The 25,675-nt window shown below is 37.9% G+C and overlaps 1 protein-coding gene across 1 annotated transcript in view; it reads left to right on the top strand.

Moving 5' to 3' along the window:
* Nucleotides 1-25,675, top strand: part of LOC114049841 (histone-lysine N-methyltransferase SMYD3-like) — a 1,050,735-nt gene that overhangs the window by 109,797 nt on the left and 915,263 nt on the right. The gene's annotated exons all lie outside the window — the stretch shown is intronic.

Here is a 25,675-nt window from a genome sequence, read left to right as displayed (position 1 = left end):
CTTTTTTTCTTTTTTTTAGAGTAAGCTCATTTGTTGTTATTGTTGTTCATTTGTTTCAGTCATGTCTGAGTCTTCATGGCCTCATTTGGGGTTTTCTTGGCAAAAATACTGGAGTGGTTTGCCATTTTCTTCTCTGTCTCATTTTACAGATGAGGAAACTAAGGCCAACAGGGTTAAGTGGCTTACCCAAGGACACACAGCTAGTAAGTATATGAATTTGAATTTGAATTGAAGTCTTCCTGACTTCAGGGCTGTTGCTCTATCCAGTGTGCCACTTAGCTGCCTGCCCCTCCTCATCTGTACAAGGGGGATGATAATACCTTTCAGAACCTATAGAATGTCAACCAAGGTAGAGGTGATTGGAGTTTTGTCCCTAGAACCCCAGCTGGAATAAAGTCATCAAAATAATGTATGAATGAAAAAGAAGACAGACTGGTCGCATGATGACACTGGAAGGTATGATAACCTTTGTGTTCTACCAGTATCGTTGTGATGTCAAGAGAAAGCAAGGAAGCCCACTGCCTGCATATTGGATGGACTCCCTGCGGCAAACTTATGGGTACATATGGACAAGAATCCTGTGAGAAGGGCAGTCTTGGATTGTGTTGTGATTTGAATCTTTGGAGGGAATACTGCCATCAATGAGATCTATTTCAGTTGACCATTAAGAACTCTTGCGATGCTTCAGCACCTACAAGTTAATGAGTAGATTATAAAGTATGTATTAAATGTCTACTATATGCCAAGTGGGCATCAGTGTGGCTCAGTGACAGGAGGACCTGAGTTCAAATCCAGCCCCAGATGCTTACTAGTTATGTGACCCTGGGCAAGTCACTTAACCTTGTTTGCCTCAGTTCCTCATTTGTAAAATGAACTAGAGAAGGAAATGGCAAACTACTCCAGTATCTTTGTAAAAAAAAAAACCCCAAATTGGGTCATGAAAAATCAGACATGACTGAAATAACTCAGTAACAAAAATTTGTCAAATGCTGTGTTCAGTGCTGGAGATACAAATACAAAAATGAAGATGGTCCCTGCCCTCAAGGAGCTTAGATTTTAATAAGGGGAAATACCATATATGGGGAATGGTGATTAGGAAGAGATATTTTGGTTGTGAAAGTTATAGGTATGGTGGGTGGAACCATATTAGAGTGAGTTCCAACAGTTCTTTGGAACCAAAATTAGGCAATGTTTGTAATCTTAATTCTGACGTCTCTTTCTATTGTTTTCATTTATTTTGTTGTATTTATTGTTCTCTGGTTCTCTTTTCTTTGCTCAGCATCATTTCATACAAGTCTTCCTATGTTTCTCTGAACCCTCATATTTGTATTTATTACATTGGCACAATAATATACCATTAAATTAATATACCATAATTTGGCTATTCCATATATACTTTAGCATCTACTTTGTTTCTAGTTTTTTGCTACTATGAATATTTTGGAATATATAGGATTTTTTTTTCTATCATTTTCCTCTTTGGAGGTACATTCCTAATAGCAGGATCATTGAGTGAAATGGTATGAGCCACTTAGCAACTTTTCTGACAAACTTTTTTTCTCTGGAGTTTCATACTGAGATCCTCTTACTACAAAGTAATAGTGATTTTTCTTTGCCTGCTCATTTCCCCAGTATTTTTTTCCCTCTTTGTGGGAGCTTAACTCACAAACTACCTTTAGGCTGATAGAAGAGTCTTATTGAATCTCTAGGGAGAAGAGTCCCTGCTAAATTAATGATTGAAATCAAAGTGGCTGAAGAATCTTGGGCGATCCTTCTCTTTCGTCCTGCCCCATTCAGGAGTCGCTTGTGCCATTTCTAGTGCAAAGCCTAGAGTTGAGGTGAAATGTATGCATGGAAAAAGCCTGGTGATTTGATTTAGAAAAGGCATCACCAAGGATTCTTTTAAAAAGAAAAAAACTTTCCTAAAAATTTAAACAATATTTTTACTTGATTTACATACAGCTTTGGTGGGAATTAATTTATCTTGCTTATATATGTAATCTTTTTTGTTGTTGTTGGTTGATTAGATGGGAGGCTAGGAGGAAAGGTTGAATCCCTCCATGTGAATTATCATAAGCAGCTTACGTAGCAGATTACATTTATATAGCTTTCAATTCGCAGAGTGCTTTACATACATTATCTCCTGAGATAGCAACAGGATAATTCCTTCTTATGGATTTTAATTTTCCACCATAGCTTCACTATCTTCCTTCCAATGGAAGTTTCTTTTATTTTCAAAATATCATTATTGATATTTTTTCATTTTCATACCACCTTCATTTCTGAATATATGTTCCTCCTCTCTTCTACCAGGACAGCCAACCCTCAAAACAAAGATTTTTTTAAAAGCACAAAAAAAATGAGCTCAACAGTACTACAATAATAATTATAGCTATTATTTATATAGTACCTTAAGGTTTGTAAAGCACTTTAGAAATATCATCTCATCTTATTTTCACAACCGTGAGGCAGGCAGAGGTTAAGTGATTTGCCCAGATTCATACAGTTAATAAGTGTCTGAGACTGGATATGAACTCAGGTCTAAAGGAGGAAGGTACCTTTTTAACAACTGGTTTCAGGGCCAAGCTTGGTCATTATAACTACACAGCATCTTTTGTTTTTGTTATTCTAACCATATAAATTACTGTATTTAATGTGTATTGTTTTTCCAGTTCTAAATGCTCAAATCTGCATCAGTTCATACAAGTCTTCTCATAATTCTCTGAATTCTTCACAACCGTTGTTTCTTGCCATTCAGTGACATTCCATAACTTTCTTCTCTATAATGGGGATAATAATAGCACCCTTCTCACAAGGTGTTGTGAAGATCACGAGGTAATATGTGAAGTGCTTTGTAAGCCTCAAAGTGCTATATGTATTAGCTATTTACATTATTATTAAGTACCACAGTTGAATCAAATCCTTTGTTTATAATTCATTGCTACCATAAAAAAGTGTTGCTTTGAAATTTTGGCTTTTGAATTCTTTCTATATTTGATCTCCCTGAGGCATATGCCTAGCATTGGATCTTTGGGTCAAAAGATAGGGACACTTTGGTCACTTTTTAAACATAATTCCAAATTCCTTTTCTGAATGGCAAGAACTCAGACCAGTTTGCAACTCTACTGAGAGTATATTAGTGTTGCCTGTCTTTCATAGCCCTTCCAACATTGACTTACTACTTCCTAGCTTCTTATCTTTGTTCCTTGGGGAGCTGCTGAAAACACAAGTTTTTAAGAGAATTGGACCCTGTCATGTTTCTCGGCATACACTCTTATAGTCAATGCCTTGTACATAGTAGGTACTTAGCATTTAATTTTTTTGAATTCAAACTGGGATAGACTTATATGCTCTATTTTCTATATGAGTTGCGTCCCTGACATTGACAACAGCTGAGGAACTTTATTTGCTCCTTATCTATTACCTAGAATGTAGGCTGAAGTACTTTTGCATTTCCCCCTAATTCCCTATGCAGCAATGAGACAGTCTCCAGCTCTTTTGTTCTTATTACTGTTCTACCAGGATACATAGGTATTCGGGGAGGGCTAGCACCGTTGGTGTGAAGGCTTTCTGAGCCCTTTTCAGAGCTGCCCATCTTCCTTTGGTGTCTACCGGTCACCCAACTCTTACTTGTGCTTCCATGAAGCTGTAGCATGTACAGTGGCCACACCTCAGTAAAAAAACCAGTTGAGGGTAACTGATAGACATCAAACTTGCCAGTGAGTTAGGGGGATGTCTACCTCAAGAATGTGAAGACTTCTTCTGGTGGAACGGCAGATGAGAACAATTTATTCCAACAGGTCATGAAGGTGACTGAAGCAGGCACTATGGAGCGCTTGGAGCTTGGTCAGACTTTGAAGATGCCAAAGATAGCCACAGTATCCCAGGCCATTGCCAGTCATCTTGACTTTTGTCCTGCCACTGGACTTTGAAAGAGAGAGTGAGGCTGATGACTTTGTGCAATTCTGCCTCATTTAAATTCAAGACATTACCTGTGATGTCACTGGTCCTCTTAAAAAACGAAAGATTACTATTCTACCTGTTTCTTGCCCAGCTTCATCATTCTCTCTTGGCACTTGAGTGGAGAACTGATCTAGCTAAGAGAAGACCTTTAGCACCTTTGATGGGCCCCTTGTTGTAAACTTTTGGGAAGATGTAAAGTAGACTTACCCAGGATGGACAACAATGGATGGGTTATAATCTTCATCATTGGAAGGAACTACTGAATTGATGAGATGATAATAACAACAACAACAACAATAATAATAATGATAGCCAGCATTTTATAGCACTTTGAGGTTTGCAGAGTGCTTCACTTATGTTATTTCATTTGATCTTCAAAATTATCCTATTGTCACAACAAGCTTGGAAAGTAGATACTGTTATTATCCTCATTTCACAGACCAGGTAACTGAGGCATAGATAGGTTAAGTGACTTTCACTGGATCACACAGCTAGTATCTTTCAGATCCCACGTCCTGAGTTCTATCCTTTGCACCACCTAGCTGCCTCAAAGATTCATTTGAATATTTTTGGTGTCAACCACTGCAAAACTCCTTTTTTTTTTTAAAAAAAAAAAACTTGTTAGCTTAATTCCTGAACTTCTACTTGTTGAAGGTTGAGGGTGGGAGTAATTGTGGAGTGAGGAAGAGAGTCTGCTAATTTACAGTTGATGTAAAAGCCGCTGAAGGTAGTAGATGGTTGTCTTTACCCTCCCTTCTTTCCCTCTTTCCCACCCTAGAACTATTGAGGCCATCCACTGGGAAAGGCCCATTGTGAAAGTGGAATTGAGTGCTTCTGATTCTAGCGTTTTTGGAAATCACGTTACTAAATTCAGAGCATAACATAAGGAGTTATATTATGGCATAGTAGATATTTTTATATATTATATTGCTGATTTTATTAAATCTTTACATGATAATTAAAAAGACACAGACGTAAGACATATAACATGTCTAAAATATCCAAAAGTATGGAGACTATTTTTCTAGTACTTTAAAAAGAAATTCACTGTTTTGCTTATCTGAGGCTTTATTTCAGAGGTTCTTAATCTTTTATATGCCATGGACTCCTTTGACAGTCTGGACTTCAGAATAATGCTTTTAAATGCATAAAGTAAAATGCATAAGAGTACAAAGGAAGCTCATTATGTTAAAATACAGTTATCAGAATATTTAAAAAAAACACAAATGCACAGATTTCAGATTAAGAACTCCTCTGTTTCCTCTCTACCAATGGGCAGTTACTATTTTGTTTTTTGTGTTAATGCAGAATATATTTTGAAAATTTTCGACTTGAACATGAAGCACTTAATAGTGGACCAGTCGGTTTATGGAAATTGTTTCCTAATTGAACAATGTAAAAACAGGTAGTCTACAGCAGAGAGGAAAAGTTGTGTAATGGTGTGTGTGTCAAACCTTCAGGCACTCATTTATGTCCATTAGAAAAGGTACTGGTTTTGGTATGGTTCCCAAAGGGTGTGCTTAACACAGGCCAGCTGTGTTTTTTATATCTGTCTATCTATCTATCTATCTATCTATATATCTATATATCTATATATATATAAATACATATATATGTATGTTATAGCATATGTTGTATGGTAGAAATTTGCCTTGCCTTGTTTTATTAAAATGTAATGTAGACTAAACACACAGTTGTGATTCACTGAAATGCAAATCTTTTGCTTGTGGATATGAATTTCTGTCAATTTTGTTTTGATAGTAAAAACTGCAAGGTGTTTTTGGTGTATTGTTTTTTGTTTGTCTTGTTTTGTTTTAGATGACTGCTGCCTTTTGTTTATGCATCATGGTCTTTTCTGCAAATAAATTTCCATGTTCCTCAACCCAGTGAGGCTTGTTCTATAACAATGAGGAAAAAAAAAAACCCAAACCAAAAAAACCCAGCTTCCTCACAGTTAAGCAACACCAATTGATGTATTGACTGTTTCTGGCAGCATATGAGTCAATATTCCATACCCACAGCTCTCCCCACCACCTTTGCTCCCCGCTTTTCCAAGGAAAGGAGAGAGTTACGTATCTGCGTGTTTTATTTGGAGCCAGTTTTGGTCATTATAATTGTACACATTTAGTTTTATTTTACTGTTGTTTTGGTTTATATTGTTATAATCATTGTATGTATTGTTTTCCTTGCCTTGTTTATTTCACTTGGCATCAATTTATGCAGATCTTTCCATGTTTCTTTGAATTCATCGTATTTGTTATTTCTTCAGCATGTTAGTCCATTACATTAATATTCTGCAATTTGTTTCATTGTAACCCAATCAGTGGGCACGCACTTTGTTTCTTGTTCTTTGCTATCAACAAAAAGTACTACTATAAATATTTTTGAGAGTCAGCATGGACTTGGTTTGAGAAAATCCAAGGTTCAAGCCCAGTCTCTGATGCAAACTAGCTTTTAATCTCTTACTGTTCTAGGCAGCTCTCTAAAATGATATGATATAGAGAAGGTACTGATGAGTGCTGGTAGAAGGACTTTCTTCGTCTGGTAGTATCCTATATCAGTGAAATCGTAGGAACAGCCCATATCGCTATATGAATATTTTGGCATATATGGGGACTTTCAGTCGTTAAGCTCTCTAGAGGTAAAAAAAAAATATGTAAGGAATTTGTCTTAGGTAATTTAGCATTTTATTTTCATGACATTTGCCGTGATAGTTTTAGCTCTGTCACTCTGAATATTCAGAAGATCTAAGATTAAATATAAGGTACTCTATAAACCATGCAGTTTGGCTTTAGAACTTCCCCAAAATTACAGCAATAACAAAAAATGTATAGGCGTACTGTTGAATAAATAATTTAAAGTGTCTATCCTTCCTTGGAAACTTTGCCCTCTGATTGTATTTGGTTCCTTAGGCAGCAGTACTCATGTACTATTTACATATAAGCATAATATTCAAGGTGGAACAGAATTTTTTCTTTATCCTTCTCTCCTCTGTCATATTATTGACCTTAGCAAAGACTTCTTTCACTTTCCTCAGTGGATACTGTGATAATTGTGGGCTTGTTGATTCATGCTGATGAATAGTAATTTCCTAAGAGTTATCCTGCTGCATGGGTCTGGGCCACATTTTTCATGTGATCTGCATAAAAGTCCTGGTGGTGAATGTTAATCAATGCAGAATGCAGCTCTGAATGCTAATGATGCTCCAGAAGATCCTGACCAAGAGCACAGTCCTGTTGGAGGTCCCTGGTAGGGGGAAGTCTGTTGAATTATGCCTGTGGCCTGAAACCTTGTTTTCCTTCACATTGTACGGATGGATTTGGGCAGATCACTGCTCTGATGAATGGGAAGCTTTGGAGAGAAAATGACCGTGCTCAAATGGTGCTCTCTGGGATGCTAATTCTCATCAGCGGAGGTTTTTGTGTTAAGATAAAAATGTTTTACACTGAACTTCGATTGTTGGTCAGTTGGACTAGTCAAATCAACCAATATTTACTGAACACCTGCAGTAGACAAGCCTAGCTACCACTGTAGGGAGTACAGAGACATTTGAGACACGCTCTTTGCATTTATGATTTTTCCATCTAGTTGGTGGAGACAATAACACATATGAGAACTGATGTCAGAATCATGTCAAGAACCTGTGATTTCACTGGTGTGGGAACTCCCCTGACCAATTTATGGATTCTGCCTTGGACCCTTTTTTCTTCTTTCATCACTCTCTTGGTAATTTCATCAACTCCTATGGGTTTAATGATCAGCTCTATGAATATGACCCCTAGGTCTAAGCATCTGTTCTGGTTGGTTTCCACTTCCATATCATTAACTACTTTTTGGACTTCCCTTCATCCAAAATGCAGTTTAATGGGGCAGCTAGGCGACGCAGTGGATAGAGCTCTGGTCTTAGAGTCAGGAGGACTCTAAGTTCAAATCTGGCCTCAGACACTTGACACTTACTGTGTGACCACGGGCAAGTCACTTAACCCCATTGCTTAGCCAAAAAAAACCAAAAAAAAAAGACAAAATGCAGTTTAAATACTATATTCTGCATACCACTTTTCCTGATACCTCTAATGCCTAGTACTCTTCCTCCCACACTACCTTGCATTCGACTACTTTGCATTTATAAATGTTATATTTATGCTGGATGTATTTTTGTATATACTTGGCTCTACCATTAGAATGTGAGTCATTGTGAATGGAGATTGTTTCATTCTTTGTACTTATATCCCTAGGGCGGAGCATGGTTCCTTGCAATACTGTAGGTTGATTAATAAATACTTTGCACAGCAGATAGAGCACTGGGCTTGGAATCAGGAAGACTCATATTCCTTAGTTCAACTTCAGCCTCAGACATTTACTAGCTGTGTGACCCTGGGCAAGTCACTTAACCCTGTTTGCCTCGGTTTCCTCATCTGTAAAATGAACTGGAGAAGGAAATGGCAAACCACTCCAGTATCTCTGCCAAGAAAACCCTAAACAGGATCACAGTCAGACAACTAAAATGGCTGAACGAAAACAAATAAAAACGTGTTGATTATTTGATTTAAACTGGATGTCCCATAGGCATCTTAAATTTAACTCATTTGGAATAGAACTCATGATCTTTTTTCCCCTCCCCTTAACTGACTCCTTTTGCTACCTTCCCTATTTCTGAAGAGAGTACCAGCAGTTACCCAGGTTCAAAGCCTTAGGCCATTCTTGACTCTTCATTTTCCCTCATCCCACATATCTAATCAGTGGCTAAGTCGTATTGACTGTATGTCAATATTTTTTTATAATTTATCTTGTACTCATCTACTTCTTTCCACTCACAGGGCCACTTCCTTAGTTCAGACCCTCATCATTTTTTGCCTGGACTGCTACATTAGCCTCCTAATTGGTCTCCCTGACTTGTCTCCGGCTTCACTAATCTGTCTTCTACACAGTTGCCAAAGTGATTATCCTAAGCATAGATCTGACCATGTTCGTTCTTTGCTAGATTCCTCTGTTTGGTCTTTCTCAACTTGGCTCCAGCTTACCTTTCTAGGTTGTTATTATTACACATTACTGCCTTCTATGACCTTTTTAGGCCAGCCAAATTAACTTTCTTCCTGTTCCTTACTCTGGACATTCTATTCCACTACAAAACAAATTTCATGAAGGCACAAATTGTGTTCATTTTTTTCTTGTATTCCCAGGGCTTAGTACAATGCTTGGCCCATAGTGAGGACTTGACAAATATTTATTTAGGGCAACTAGGTGGCTCAGTGGATACAATGCTGGGCCTGAAGTGAGGAAGACTCATCTTCCTGAGTTCAAATCCAGCCTCAGACACTTATTAGCTGTGTGACCCTGGGCAAGTCATTTAACCCTGTTTGACTTGGTTTTCTCATTTGTAAAATAAGCTGGAGAAGGAAATGGCAAACCACTCCCATATCTTTGCCAAGACAACCCTAACAGGGGTCACGAAGAATCAGACACGACTGAAATGACCGAACAACAACAAATACATGCTTATTGATTGATTCCAGAGAAGCGACTTGCCTATCATCACATAGTGTCAGAGGCAAACTTGAACACAGATCTTCTTGGTTTCAAATCTAACACCCTATCCACCCCCTCACTACCTTTCAAACAGTGACTCTGAGGAAGTCACTTCACCGCAGAAAGATGTGTGTGTGTATGTCTGTCTGTCTATCTATTTATGTCTGTATACACACACACACATGCTATTGAATAAGTAATTTAAAGTGTCTATTCTTACTTGCAGTTTTGCCCTCTGATTGTATTTGGTGTCTTGGGCAGCTGCACTCATGTACCATTTACATATAATAAGTAATTAACAGTTTAAATAAAAATGTTACATGGAAGGATTGAGCCATGAGCAATTGCTGTAGGAGTGTCTGGGAGGGAGAGATCTGCTTAGACTGCAAAAGCCCTTTTTATGTATCTCCATCTCAACAATTGACAAAATAATGGATTGCACCTGGATTGACATTTATTCTCAACCTCATGGCTTGTTTGGCAACCTTAACATGTCCAGAATATATTAAAAAACAAAATGAAGCACCAAAGCACGCACCTCTTCATTTGCGTTAGGAAGCAAAGAATGAATGTAAACCCATTTTATCAAATGCTATTTTGACATGCTAATGCCTTCTAATGAAGATAGCAGCCTTCAACTACATAAATAAATTAGGCTAATAACAGAAGTGACTCCTAATTTATTGAATATTGCAGAACATTAACAGATCAATGGACTTACGATCTATTTTGACCTCATGAATTTTCTGTAAGCACAAACTGGGTTTCTGGTTATCAGATCTAGGCTCAGATTCTTGCTCTGTATCTTGTTACCTGTGTGACCCTGGGCAAGTTTACTTGACTTCTCTGGGATCAATTTTCTGGTCCATAAAACAAAGAAGTTTGAATATATGATTTTTAAAGCTTCTTCCAGCCTCAACCATAGGGTATAATGGTTTAATAAGGGAATTTCTAAAATGAGAGGCCCACTTCTCTTTTATTCTCTAAATATTATTTATTATATTTTATATAACTAATATAAATAATAGGTATTTTCAATATGCATTGTTCATATATGTATTTCTAAAATTTGGCTTGTTTCTCTTAGTTCTAAGAGGAATATATATGTATGTATGTTGTGTATATATATATGTATGTATGTTGTGTGTGTGTATGTGTGTGTATATATATATGTATATATGTGTACACACACACATACACACACACATCTTGCATAGTAAGCTTTTCCAGGCTTATTTTTAGTAGAAACTTAAAAGTGACTGACCTAACAAAGGACTGCTGGCTAGAGAAAGGGAATGAAGCTCAGGACTTCTACTTAGGTTGTGCTTTGGATACAGTTCTAGTGAATGACTGTAGGAAGCCGAGTTCCATCTGGGAAAGGGTTGCAAAACCCACAACAAGGGTAGTGCCAGGGTTGTGCTGGAACCAGCTCAAACCAGCTAATGACTTGAGAAGGCTGATTAAATTTTCAGTGTAAGCATTTCCATCTTGGAAAACGGGAAAGATTACAAATCAGGATTTGATCTGTTGTTTTGTTGATTTTCTGGACTTAAAGTGATAGAGAAAATATCAATCATTCAGATTAAACTAAAAAGTGTATGGGCTGTGCACTTTTGGGGATGGGGAATTGGGGAAGGAGAGCTAATTTTTGAACATTTAACAGCACACTGCTAGGTGGTAGAAAGTGTTCCTGAATGAATATGTTGATACAGTTGCTGGCACAGTTTGAGACATTTTATGTGACTGAGGCTTCTAAGGGCCTTTCCAGCCTGGTGTACTGGAAGGAGCATCTGATGAGGTGTCTAACCTGAGCTTAGCCATTTATAAACTGTGTGGCCTTGAACAAGTTATTCAGCCTCTTTTGGTTTTGGTTTTAGTTCCTTTTTATGTGAGATGGTGATAATAATCCCTTGCCTCAACTGCCTCGTAGGATTTTTGAGGTGATAAAATGAGATTAAGTATGCTTTCAGAAGTAGGAAATGCCATACAGATGTCAAGACTTGTTAATGAAAAGAATCATGAAGACCTCTTTTGGAGTCCTATGTCTGACACTAGCTGTTTGATCTTGGGCTGCACCCTGTATTTCTCTGGGCTCACACTTCCTCATCTCTAAAATGGGAATGATGGTAATTACACTACCTATTTCCCAGATTGTTTTTTTTTTGTTTGTTTAAAATTTATTTCAATTCCAGTGGTAGTGGTGGTGGTAGTCCTTCTGTTCTCCCATTCTTTTTGTTTTGTTTTGTTTTGTTTTTTGGTTGGGCAATGGGTGTTAAGTGACTTGCCCAGGGTCACACAGCTAATAAGTGTTATGTGTCTGAGGCCAGATTTGAACTCAGGTCCTTCTGAATCCAGGTGCTCTATCCACTGCGCCACCTAGCTGCCCCCACAGATTGTTTTGAAGGATACTTCTTAAATTTTTTTTTCAGTGTGAATGAATGTTCCTTACTATTTTACCAATCTAGGGTTCTGAGGCTTTTCCTGCAATCTTTTTGAGAATATTGGATGAAGGGTGAGAACTGGAAACATTTCAACAACACTGAAAATCAGCCCTCTTGAGAATTGTAGAATCTTAGAACTGGAAGGGTCCTAAGAAATCATGTAGACCAGTTGTGTTAGACTCAGATAGAAACAGGGTCACTAATTAGTAGAGAACGATCCCTGACCTGTCTTGATTTAGTTTTAAAATGTAATGTTATCTATGTTTTGTGGTATTTTAATTTATTTCGTTAAGAATTTCCCAATTACATTTTCATCTGGTTCCTGGCCATATTCTGGAGTATTGCAAGCTGAGTGTTTGAAACCTCTTGTTTAAATTTTCTAAATTTAATTTTTTAAAATTAAATTTTAAAATCTGATTTTTTTATTTTAAAAATTTCAGATTTAAAAATTTATTTTTTTAATTTAAAAATTAGATTTTTAAAAATTTTTAGTTTTTGAGGGAGATACCTCTCATTTATACCAAACAAATAATTTCGCAAACAAGGAGACTAAGTTGAAAGTGAGTAAGTCAAAGTTGCACAGTCGGTTAGTGGCAAAACAGAAGCAATGAGCAACCCAGGCATCTTGTGTCCAAACTGATAATAATAAGAGGAGGACTGAATGACTTTTATTTCTTAACAAAACAAAGAAAATACATAAGCTATTTTGAGTGTGCTCAGGGGCTCAAGTTTTTCTTTGATTTATCACTGTCCTTGGATAGTCAGAGAATTGAACATTGGCAGGGAGCAGGGAGGCAAAGAGGGGGAAAGGGCTGAGATGCTGGGTGGTACAGTAATTGGTATGAGTTTTAATAGTAGTACTTTGTGGACATTTTTTCCTAAAGAGTACTTCAAAGCTTTATGCATAAATGCATAACTCAGTGACAGAAGGGCTTCTTCCCTGTCCTTTGCTAACCCCACTAAACTGTTAATTAAAAAAATTATCTTGGCCAAGGTTTTGTGTTGCTCCTGTTATTGTTTATTTCTAGGAGTGGGGTAGAAATCTTGAAGGGGCATTGGGGTAAAAAAAATTATTAAAAGGCAGCAAAATGTGCCTAGGGGCTTACTTTAGATTGCCATGTTTTTAGTTATTGAGGTGAAAATGTCATCTGAGTTACCAATAACTAGAAAGCAAACACACGTTAACTTTAGCCGATAATTTAAACCCCCGTCTCCCACCACACATCTCCTTCCAGAGCTCCCAAACAAGAGTTTTAAGACTTTACAATATTCTCTAACAAGAGGTAAGTTGGGAATTGGTAAGCTGTATGACCTTAGGAGGTGGGGGAGGGGTTGGCAGCCAGGATATTAAAAGGCCTTGATTCCATGTCACATGAGGAGCTACTGAAGGAACTGTGAAGGTTTGGCTTAGGGAAGAGTCAAACATGATATCTGTCCTCAAATATTTGAAAGGTTTTCACGTGGGTGAGAGATTAAGCTTGTTATATTTGATCCTAGAGGGCAGAGACAGGAACAATTTTCGAAGACAAATTGAGACTTGACATCAAAAAATATTTCTTAAGCATGAGAGCAGCCCCAAAATGGCATAGTGCTGTTGCTAGAAGAAGTGGGTTTCCCTTCATTGGAAGTATTCAAACACAGGCCAGATGACCGTGTGTTGAATCGGTTATCATGAGGAATGTTTTTAGGCCTATGGGTTGAACTAATGGCCACTAATGTTCCTTGCAACTCTAGGATTCTGAGATTTCTAGTTATATTGTGTTCCTTTCTCTCTCTCTTTTGTGGTGACTATATCAAGGAATGAATCACCCAAAGCAGGATGGCAAGAAGAAGCAGGAGCAGATAATCCATAGTCTAGGTTATCAGAACCTGAGTAATAAGGAGTTCTCAGCAGGAGGAGCTGATGTTTGACTAGTTCTAAATGTGTTGATCAGTCAATCAATAATCACTTATTAAGTTTCATCTATGTGCCAGGTAATCTGCTAGGCCCTCAGGACACAAGGGGAAAAGTAAAAGAAAAATCTCTCCCCTCAAGGAATTTATATTCTATTAGAGGAGAAAACATGTACGCATGTAGGTATAAGGTAAATGGAGGTGGGGGGAGAAAGGCACTTGGGTTTAAGGGGAAATAGTCATGTAAGACGTGGCATATAAGCTGAGTCTTATAGGAAACTGTACATTCAGGAGGTAGGGTTTTGTTTTTATTTTCTCCGAAAGTGGATAGCAAGAGTATACTAGATTATATCTGAACTTCCATGCATTTCTAAATAGTTTAATCTTGGCTTTACTGTTTATCACCTATGTAAATTTAGGTAAACTATTCTTTCTGGACCTCAGTTTTCCCATCTGTAGAAAAGACTAGCTCAATCAATGAACAAGCATTTGTTTATATATTTATTTATTGGTAACCCCCAAACCTCATTGTATTAATTTTTTATTTTTAATAGTATTTTACTTTTTCCTAATTACATGCCAAGACAATTTTTAGCATTCATTTTTACAAGATTTTGAGTCCAAATTTTTCTCTGTCCCTCCCTCCCCTCCCCTCTTCCTAAAATGTTAGGCAGTTTGATAGAGGTTATACATACGCTGTCATGTAAAACACATTTCCATATTAATCACAGTTGTGAAAGAAGAAACAAATCAAAAGAAAAAAAACCACGAAAAAGAGTAAAGTGAAAAAAGTATGCTTCAGTCTGCTTTCAGAGTCCACCAGTTCTCTTATCTGGATGTGATAGCATTTTCCTTTGTGAGTCCTTTGTACTTGTCTTGGATCACTGTGTTGCTGAGAAGAGCTAAGTCATTCATAGTTGAATGTCTACAAAATGTTGCTGATACTATATACAATGTTTTCCTGGTTCTGCTTATTTCATTTTGCATCAGTTCATACAAGTCTTTCCAGGTTTTTCTGAAATCTGCCTGCTCATCATTTCTTACAGCACAATAGTATTCCATTATATTTATATACCACAGATTGTTCAGTCATTCCCCAATTGATTACCCTTCCCTCAATTTTCAATATTTTGCTACCACAAAAAGGGTTGCTATAAATATTTTTGTACATGTAAGCCCTTTTTCCTTTTTTTATGATCTCTTTGGGATATAGACCTAGTAGTGGTATTCAAGGGTATGCACAGTTTGGTTGCCCTTTGGGCTTAATTCCAAATTACTCTCCAGAATGGTTGGATCAGTTCACAACAGTGCATTAGTGTCCCAATTTTCCCATATCCTCTCCACTATTTGTCATTTTTCTTTTTTTGTCATGTTAACCAATCTGATAGTGTGAGGTGGTACCTCAGAGTTGTTTTAATTTCCATTTCTCTAATCAAAAGTGTTATAGAGCACTTCTTCATATGCCTATAGATAGCTTGATCTCTTCATCTGAAAACTGCCTTGAACAAGCATTTATTGAATCCTTACTATGTTCTAGTATGGTAGCACCTGTGTGTCAGGCACTGTGCTAAGCTGGGGATACAAAGAATGGAAAAACATCAGGGTCTCTGCTCTCAAAGGCTCATATTCTAATGGTAGAAACAACATGTGAATAATTTAATACATTTGAGATAAATAGTGTAAATGGAAGTTAATATCAGAGGAACTGGCAAAAAGGCCTCCTGTAGAAAGTGGGATTTTGACTTGAGCCTTAAAGGAGGCCACAGATTTCAAGAGGCCTTTACCTCTTTGAGAAGGTAGAGCATTGGTAAGAAGGGAGGATAGAGCATTTCAGGAACAGGGGACAGCCATTGCAAATGCGCTGCATGGGGGATTGGAGGTTCATGTGTGAAATACAGCCTGTTGGCCAGTGTAGTTGGACAGCCGAATATATGGAGGGGTTGTCAAGTGTAAGAGGATTGTAAAGATGGGAACTTGAAGGGTTGTGAAGGGACTTAAAAGCCAAACAGAGAATTTTATGTTTGATCATGTAGGGAATGCATTCCAAGCATGAGGAATAGCCAGTGGAGTGATCTCTAAGGACCTTTCCATTGCTTAATCCATTGATCTTTTGATAAGAGGAGTGAATGGGGAGGAGGTGAATGTACAGCTGTACAGAATATAGCAGCTTCCTATTTTTCCTCTCTCCTCTCCTTCAGCCCTCTTCCTTCCTTCCCTTCTCACCGCACCTCACCCCACCCCACTCCCAATTTGAACAGGAGTTGTGATGTTCAGTCTGAAGTCAGGTACAATAGCATTAAGTGAGAATGCTTGGAACCCGCTTCCCCTCCCTTTTTTTGGGTGCCCCCAAAGGGGCACCATCACTGTCCCTTCACATGTTAACTTTGGCTTAGCTGTGGCGTGCCTTTCTGGGAAGTCTTTAATGGGAGCTCAGCTCATCCACTTCAACATTGCCACAACTGCTGAACTTGCTCGGGAAGCCTTTAATTACCACAGCATATGGTTCAGTTTTGCTGGCTATTGGGAACTTACTCCCTTCCATTCAAAGTCAGCACAGTTGGGATACTGAGCCAAGCCACTCAACACACACACAGAATGGAATTGCTCACCTTTCCCAGCTGCTGGGACACTGCTGACCTTAGCAGCTGGGGTTGCTGTTGTGTGCATTAAGTTTAATAATAGCAAACAAGGACTTTATAGTTTATGTTCAGATCTTGACTTTAGCTCCACTTAAGTGCGTCAGAAATAGGAAAGTAAGGGGGAGCACATGTTGGATATGTGCTTTATTTGTTCTTTAATATCACCAGTGTTAAGAAAACAATAAGTCATTGCTGTTTGGTCCTTTTAGAGAAATGTATACACTAAAGTCCAGGTGTGCACGTACACATCAGTGAAGTTTGGGAATTAGTACTGACTTACAAAAATTATCAAAATGTCTTAGTGACCTTTCCTGGAAACTCATTTATATGTCTCTCCTTTCTCTATCATTATTCCATCTATCTGTCTACTGTTTGTCTTTCATCTGTTGTCTGTCCATTTCTCTATCTCATCTATCTATCTTCATCATCTATCTCTCATTTATCCATCTGTCTATTTATTTCTCTACCTGTCTCTCTTTGTATTCCATCTATCATTTATCCACATGTCTGTCTGTCCATCTATCCATCCATCTATCTACCTATATCTGTCTGTCTGTCTACCAGTCTGTCTCTTTTAATCTGTCATCTATCCATCTGTCTCTCTACCTCTCTTTTGCTCTCTCTCTCTATCATCTTTCCATCTATTTGTATATTCGTCTCTATCTCATCTGTCTGTCTGTTCATACGTCTGTCTGTCTGTCTCTCTACCTTTCTGTCTATCTCTCTATCTCATGTATCATCTATCCATATGTTTGTCTCTTTCAACCTGTCATCTATCCATCTATCTCTATCTCCCTCTCTCTCTCTTTTGCTCTCTACCTATCTAGTCATCCATTCATCTATCTATCTACCATCTATTATCTATCTATCTCTTTTTCTTTTTCTCTGTCTCATCTATCATCTATCCATATGTCTATCTATCTATCTATGTCTGTCTCTTTCAATCTGTCATTTATCTGCCCCTCTCTTTTTATCTACCTCTCTCTCTTTTGCTCTTTGTCTATCCTTCTATTTACCATCTATCTATCATCTATCTATCCATTTGTCTGTCTTTTTCCCTGTCTCTCTTTCTATCTCATCTGCCTATTTGTCTCTCTACCTTTCTCTCTATCTCATCTATTATCTATCTCTATGTTTGTCTGTCTGTCTCTTTCAGTCTGTCATCTGTCCATCTGTGTCCCTCTCTTTATCAACCTGTCTCTCTCTTTTGCTCTTTGTCCTTCATCCATCCATCCATCCATCTATCGATCTGTCTAACTACCTACCATCTATCTACTTCTCTACCTGTTTCTCTTTATATCTCATCTGTCTATCTATGTATCATCTATCTCTATCTATCTAATCATTTATCCATATGTCTATCTATCTATTTCATTCTGTTGCCTATTTGTCTCTCTCTACCTGTCTCTGTCTTTTCTTCTTTCTCTCTCTCTCTTCATCCCTCCATCCCATTTTCGCATTTGTTTATTTGTGTATTTATCTCTCTACCTGTCTCTCATTTATCTATCCTTCTATCTATCTACCTACCTACCTACCATCTATCATCCTTCTATCCATTTATCTGTTTATCTCTCTACCTATCTCTCTTTCTATCTCATCTATCTTTTTGTCTCTCTACCTTTCTCTCTATCTCATTTATCTTCTATCTATATGTCTGTCTGTCTGTCTGTCTCTCTTTTAATCTGTCATCTATCCAGTTGTTTCTCTCTCTCTCTTTATCTACCTGTCTTCTCTGTTTTGCTCTCTATCCTTCATCTGTCTGTCTATCTATCTATCTACCATCTATTTATCTCTCTACCTGTCTCTCTATCTCATCTATCTCATCTATTCATCTATCTATCCATCTATCTATCTATCTATCTATCTATCTATCTATCTATCTATCTATCTATCTATCTATCTATATCTACCATCTCTCTCTCTCTTTCTCTTTCTCTCTCTCTCTCTCTCTCCCTCTCCCCCATCTATCTACCATCTATCCATCTATGTACCTATCTATATCTATTTACCAAGATTTCTTCCTGCATTCAGAGTGAAGAGCAGTTGCCTTGTCCGTCTTCTAACCTTTGTATCAATTTCTTTTCAAGATGATGCCAATTTAGAGGTAATACAGTATGGAGCCTCAAGGATTACAGAAGGGCTTCGGAGGATGATTTAATGGAGGCACTATTAAGATTATTCTCAGTCTTAAATTAACCTGAAGCTTTATGGAACAGGTCTTTGTGAACAAAATTAAGTGCAATCTAATTTGAGATTCTGCTTGAATACCGTATTGAGAGAGAAGATGGATTTACAACGCCAATCTTGACACATTTGAAAAATGAAAAGACTCAATTTTTATGAGGTGGCTGAAAATATGCCTCTAGGAAAGTATATCTGAAATGAGGTTGAAGACTGAAATTGTGTTGTTTTGCTCTAACTCAGATCAACTATATCTACTAAGGCCTTGTGGAGAATTGACATACCCTATTTAGCATAAATGTTAATGATAGTATCATGTATGTTGTGCTTTGTAGACTATTCAGCGGGGCATTACAAGCTTTTTGTAGTTACTAACTTTGTATGGATGTTTAATCTCTGTAGTTAACCCCTCTGCCTGCCCATGCCACAACTCTTCTGAGCCTCAAGTTCTCTCACCAGTTCATGGCTTCGTAGATTTAGAGCTGCAAGGGTCATTAGAAGCCACTGAGTTTCATCCCCTCACTTTGCAGATGAGGAAACTGAGGCTGAGAGAGTGTAAGTGACTAGGTTAAGGTCGTACCAACTAATTAGTGGCTAAAGCAGGATTCAAACTCAGGTCTTCCTGACTCTGAGTCCAGCACTCTATTAATTATGCCACCTCAAAGTGGCCAAAAAAACTATCATTCTGATAATGATCCTCTGCATTTAGTTATGGTGGGCATCGGATGACCTAAGCCTGTCCCTCGGCTTGTGCCCCCAAAGCCTTTTTAACTAGGAACTGCCTTTAGCTGTGGCCTACCAGAACACATGTTCTACTTTTAGCCTTTGATTGCCCTCATATTGGAGCATTAGTTTGTGATGGTTAATACATGTGTAGTATATTTGGGGTTAATGTGAGAGACCGAGGTACATAGTAAGAGGAGAACAATACTTAATTCAACAAAATTTATTGAGCACCTACTGTTTGCAGACATTGATTCTTCAAGGGTAAGGAGTACTAAGCTTGGAGTCTGGAGCAACCTGGATTTTTTCTCCCCACTTACTGGTTGTATGGACCAGGGCACTTCATTTAACCACTCTAAGCCTCAGTTTCCTCATTTGTAAAATGGGGACAAAAACATCTGTGGTTTTTACCTAGGGCAGCTAGTTGGTACAGTGGATAGCATTCCAGGTCTAGAGTTAGGAAGACTCCATCTTCCTGGTTTCAAATCTGGCCTTCTATACTAGCTGTATGATCCTGAACAAGTCACTTCACCCTGTTTACCTCAATTTCCTCATCTGAAAAATGAGCTGGAGAAGGAAATGGTAAACTACTGCAGTATCTTTGCCAAGAAAACCCCAAATGGGGTCATGAAGAGTCAGACACGACTGAAAAACAACAGCAAATAATGGTATTTTACCTAATAGGGTTCTACTATATAAATGTTGTACTATATAAATATAAATAGTGCTAAAATATTGAAGAAACAAGTATTTCACACTCAGTATGACAGAAAATGAATGGTATGATATAACATGTATAATGTAGCCAGTGACATTGGTTTCTCCATGGCTATTCTAGCAGAACCCAAGACCTGACAGCTCATTCATTATTTACACATTGCGTATTACAGTTGTCTCACACTTATTAGAGGCTTAATAAGTGCTTGTTGATCAACAAGCATCTATTTAGTCCCCACTGTATATGATACACTGTGCTAGGAAACGAGTATTAGGTAGCTTACAAGCACATTGGGGGAGGGGAGATAGGCCATGAATAGAGACAAGTGTAAGGCAAGGTGGAGAATGATAAGATCAAAGGAAAATATCCAGTTAGGGTCAAACAAGATAAAAGTATGTAAAGCAATTTGCAAACCTTAAAAGTACTAAAAAAGTCAGCTTTTATAATAATAATTGTTATTATTAGCACTCTGATAAAGTATTGTAGGAAAATATGAGGAAAGAGTGAACACCTTTAATTGGAGGATCAGGGAAAGTTTCAGGGAAAAGATAGTGCCTTGACAGAAGAGAAAGATTTTGAAAACTAGAAATGAGGAAAGAGTGTATTCTAGGCACGAGGATGGAAGTGAGACTATGTGCCAAATTTGAAGAATAGCTGGAAACCATGTTGGCTAAAATGCAGTGCTGGGAAAGGGGAACAATATGAAATAAGATTGGAAAGGTGGCTTGGAACCAGATTGTGGAGGCTTTCAATAATATTCAAAGGATTCTGTAGTTTATCCAACAGGCAATATGCTAAAGGTTTCTGAGCCAGACCAGTGACACATATGTTGATTAATTTGGCAGCTGTGTAAAGATTAGATTAGATTAGGGAGAGGCTGGTGGTATGGAGGCCAGCAGAGTCATAGGATGATAGATTTAGAGCATGGAAATCAACCCATGTCCCAACCCCTCATTTTACCGATGAAACTAAGACTGAGAGGAGTTAAGTAACTTGACCAAGTTCATATAAGTGTGAAGTCAGGATTCAAATTTTATTCTGTCTTCAAATCCAGAAATCCTTCCACTGCATCATGCTAAAAGATGATGAGGATGTGAATAAAGGTAGTGGCCAGTGAAGAGAAAGGGACAGATGCAAAGAATGTTGGAGAGAGAACAGACAAGACTTTGCAGCTGATTAGGTTAGGAGCATGGTGGTGCCATCAGTAAAAATAGAGACATTGGGAGAAGTTCCTACCAGGATGAAAAAGTCTTTGTGTATGGGCCCAGTGATGAACTATGGTGTATGTCATCTAAAGATCCAGCTGCAGAAAAGTGCCTTTTTTTTTGCGGGGGGAGGCATAGAAATTTACAAAACACAAAGTCAATAAGTATTTATTAAGTACCTACTGTATGTCAGACAGTGGGCTAAGAAGAATCAGGGTGACAAAGAAAGGTAAAAGGACAATCCCTGCTCTCGTAAGATCATAAATATAAGGTGGGAAGGAACCTTAGAGGTCATCTGGTTCCTCTCCATTTTACAGATGAGGAAACTGAGGACCAGAGAAGTGAAGTCACTTGCCCAGGGTTTCAGAGGTAGTAAGTAATAGAGCCAAGATTTGAACTTCTCTCTTCTGACTCCATATTCATTGTCCTTTTCATTATGCTACCTTACCTTCCCTCCAAAGGGGAGAATATAGAATTTTATAAGCATAGAGATACTATGAAGACTTTTGTTTCAGAGGTACAAGTGGAATGAGTTGACCTTGAGTTATTAGGAGCCAGCTGCATGAAATTTTATTTTGTTGTGTTTTATTTTTTGGTTACATCTTCCTTGAGCAATAGGGCAGCAGGATTCTGAGATCTTTTGGTAGGTCAGGAAAGATTCTGCTTCCTGTAACATTATTACAGCATAGAAATATGTGTGTTGCTTTACTGAGGAAATTGATCCAAAGTTTATTTCTGCAATCTTTTATTTTTATTTTTCTCTACTGCTACTTCTGGCCAAGAGTCTGTATCAAATGATGGATATGCAACTGAGCAAAAAAAAAAAAAATTGCTTCCCGGTAACAGGGACTGATGTTAGGGAAATTGGCTGCAGGTTGCTTTTGTATTTGCTAACATTTTATTTGGGTGTTTCAGCCGAGCCATTTGAGCATCTAATTAAGATTATGCTTGCGCCTCAATTGTTTATGAAACCACACATAGATTTAATCATCAGATAAACTTGATGAGGATTTGCAAAGGTAAGCTTTATTGTTTCACACAATAGCTATAGCCTCTCTTGAACAGGAAGGGAGCATTGATTCATAAGAACATTACAAATAGCTCAATGATCATTGGAGTATATTGAGTGTAGAATGAAATGCAGAAGTCTATTACAGATACTCTGTCTCTATTAACCTCTGTAACTCTTCCATTTAGTTTGATGGATAGAGGGATTTATGCCCCGAAATCGCAGGGGTATCACGTGTTTAGAAGTGGGATCATCTTTAAGATAGAACTGTTAATCATTTTAGCAGATCCAGACCCATGATAGCTATATTTTGAACAGTGTTAACTTCACCTTTTATGATAGCATGTCTTAATTGTTTAGAATAACCAACTGTGAATCTGCTGTTGCATTAGTGAATTGGAATGGTGAAAACGTAATATTACTGCATAATTTACTTGGAAATTTGGCACATCAACCCTCTGTGTATTGGATTATATAGTTCTTAACATTATAATAAAACATGACCTCTCTCTATATTCCACTGCTTGAAAAACATAAAATGAAGACAGACTGGGTATGATGGCTCATGACTGCAGTATCATCTTGGGAGGTTGTGGGGGGAGGCTGAGGTTCCTGGGTCTTTTGAACTCCAAAGTTCTAAGTTACAGTAGGCTCTGTGATGGTTGTCTATACTAAGCTCAGCATCAATATAGTGAGCCCCCAGGAGGGAGGTCAGAGCTTCCAAGTTATGTCAGTAGTGGGAGTAAGCCCATCACAAGTAGCCCCCGCTCTTCCAGCCTGGGTGAGATGGGGAGACCCAGTCTTAAAAAAAAGATGAAGATGAAGCTGAAAGGCAAAATGTATTTACTGTTTAGAAATATATGGTTAGTTTTACCCTGGATAAGAATTCATTCTGATTAGGATAAACAGTGTAGTATAGGGGACAGAGTACTATACTTTGAGTCTGGAGAGACCTTGTTCAGATCTTCCTTTTGGTGTCAATTTAGCAGTGTAACTATGGGCAAACCTTGTAATCACTGTAAACCTCAGTATCCTTATATGCAAGTACCCAGATGAATATGTGTTCTCATGAATTAAGCTGTTTCCATGAATGGTGTGGATTGCAGTCCATCCATGCCTGCCCATCCTGTGTGACTCTTGGCTGTACATACCCATAAATTGGTCATAATGTACTGGGGACCTTCCACGCTTTCTTTTGACATTATGAGTACGCCATAATGGAGCACTTGGGCTATCTCTCTGCAATCTTTCATTCTTGCTCTAAGGCCAGCCCCATTTTCTATTCTTATAAATTTTTTTTGTCTCTTATTTCTGATTTTTTTGAAGCCCCTTCATTGATTGTATGTCATAACCTGCTCACGTCCTTCTCCCCGCATCGTGTGCTCTCCGTTGTCCTCTGTGTGTGTAATTTTTGTTTCTTCTAAGGCAGTTGTACTCCATGGCTTGTTACCATATAGCTACCTGGGTAGAATTTTAGTATTTTAAAAATAGATCGACTTTTGCTTTCATGGGGTCAGCAAAAGGCAGTTTGCAATTTTCTGAGCATCATGCAGCCCGCTGTCATCTTCTTCAGCTTTTAGTTTGACTCATCTTTCTCTATTGACTGTGCCACGTATACCTAAACAGATGGACGAGCCCAGTAAGATACCCGCCCAAATGCGTATTGAAATGGGGTGTGTATGTACAATGAGGCTAAATAAAATCCATCTCACCCATCTTAGAGGGTTGTTGTCTCAACTGAGATCATGTGTGCAAGGGACTGTGAAAACTTTCAAATGCTCCTATCTCTTATTATTATTCAACTAGTGTTTGATTTCATGGACTTCAGAAATACTGTTATTAGAATAATATCTATTTCCCCACATTGCTACGGCCCTGGGTTTTAGAGGACTGTGACAGTGAAATTTAAACTCTGTCTCATCTTGCCAAGTTTGAGAGCATTTCAAGCTCATGTATGTTATCCGAGGAATAGTCTACCCACATTTGGACAGGCTCAGTCCCAGAAGATTGACCAACGTGTTGTCAGTCTTTGAGCCACAGGAATTGATGAAGATTGTCTAAGAAGGCATAGAGGGCCTGTGATCTATGTTGGTGTTAGAAGTTTTTAAACGAGTGAAATCACAGATCCTTGAAGCATTGAAATAATAACATCTCTGCCTTTTAGAAATTCCCTTTCAGCCTTCAGGAAAAAAAAAAAAACTTTACTGTGAATAGAAAGTGGTCATTGAATGAATCTAAAGCTGTTGAGAGTCTTTAGTCTGTAACTATGATAGAATGCAGGGGCGAAACCACATTTCTTTGAATAATACTAATTGGTTATGGTCCTTTTTTCTCAATTTCCATTTCTTCCCTGTGTTTTGGACTTTGTATACTGCAAATATAAATCATCATAAGCTCACTAAGTATTTTCAAATGTTTGTCAGAGAAACCTTGTGCATTAGAAACATAAATCATTATCATTTTAGTATTTTCAAATGTTCCTTAGGAAAGATGGCTATAGTAAAATGTTATTCATTTTCAACTTGAATATGCTTAATTTGCAGCCTTTTCTTGGGACTATAGTCTGAGATATTCCATGCCACACATAACTTTTAACTCTGTGTGTGTGTGCGCGCGCGTGTGTGTGTGTTTTATTGGACCTGTGACATCATAACTCCAGGGAGCTCCAGGTGTGGAAACTTCTTGTGTCAGTAGAGAGATGCATCTTTTCTGGAGTTTATAATTTTAGAGAGTTGTCTGGGGCAATGAGAGCCCCAGAGTGACTTGTCCAGGGTCACAGAGTCAGTATGTATCAGAGGCAGGTCTTCTTAAACAGTTAGTAGAACAAATTTATAAAGGTAAGAGCCATGCCCCAGTAGATAAAGGGATCCAAGGATATGACCCATAAGAAAAAAAAACACAATAATAATAACGGCTAGCATTTATATATCACTAGTGTTTGCAAAGGGCTCTAATTTGTTAACTCATTTGATTCTCATAATAACTATATGAGGTAGGTCCTGTTATCACTTCCATTGTAAAGATGAGGAAAGTGAAACAATGAGAGATTAAATGATTTACCTAGGACATCACAGCTGATATGTTTCTGGGGCAGAATTTGAGCTAAGGTCTTCCTGACTCCAATTCTTAGGCCCTATCCTACTGTGCAATCTACATGCCTCGAATTGTCGGTTCCTGTCTAATCATCAGAAGATGTAAATTAAAACAACTATGAAGTTCCACTTTATAGCTATTAAGTTGGTAAGAATGATTTTCAGTGATAAAATTCAATGTTTCCAGGGCATAGAAAAAGCACATTATTTTACTGCTTGGAGGAGATATAAGCTGGCCCAGTCCTTTTGGAAAGCAATGTGGCAGTAGACTGTAAAACTGGTTTT

Source organism: Vombatus ursinus, unplaced genomic scaffold, assembly GCF_900497805.2.
Source record: "Vombatus ursinus unplaced genomic scaffold, bare-nosed wombat genome assembly UNPS02014798.1, whole genome shotgun sequence".
NCBI lineage: Eukaryota > Metazoa > Chordata > Mammalia > Diprotodontia > Vombatidae > Vombatus > Vombatus ursinus.
This window is presented reverse-complemented; position numbering and strand designations above follow the sequence as displayed.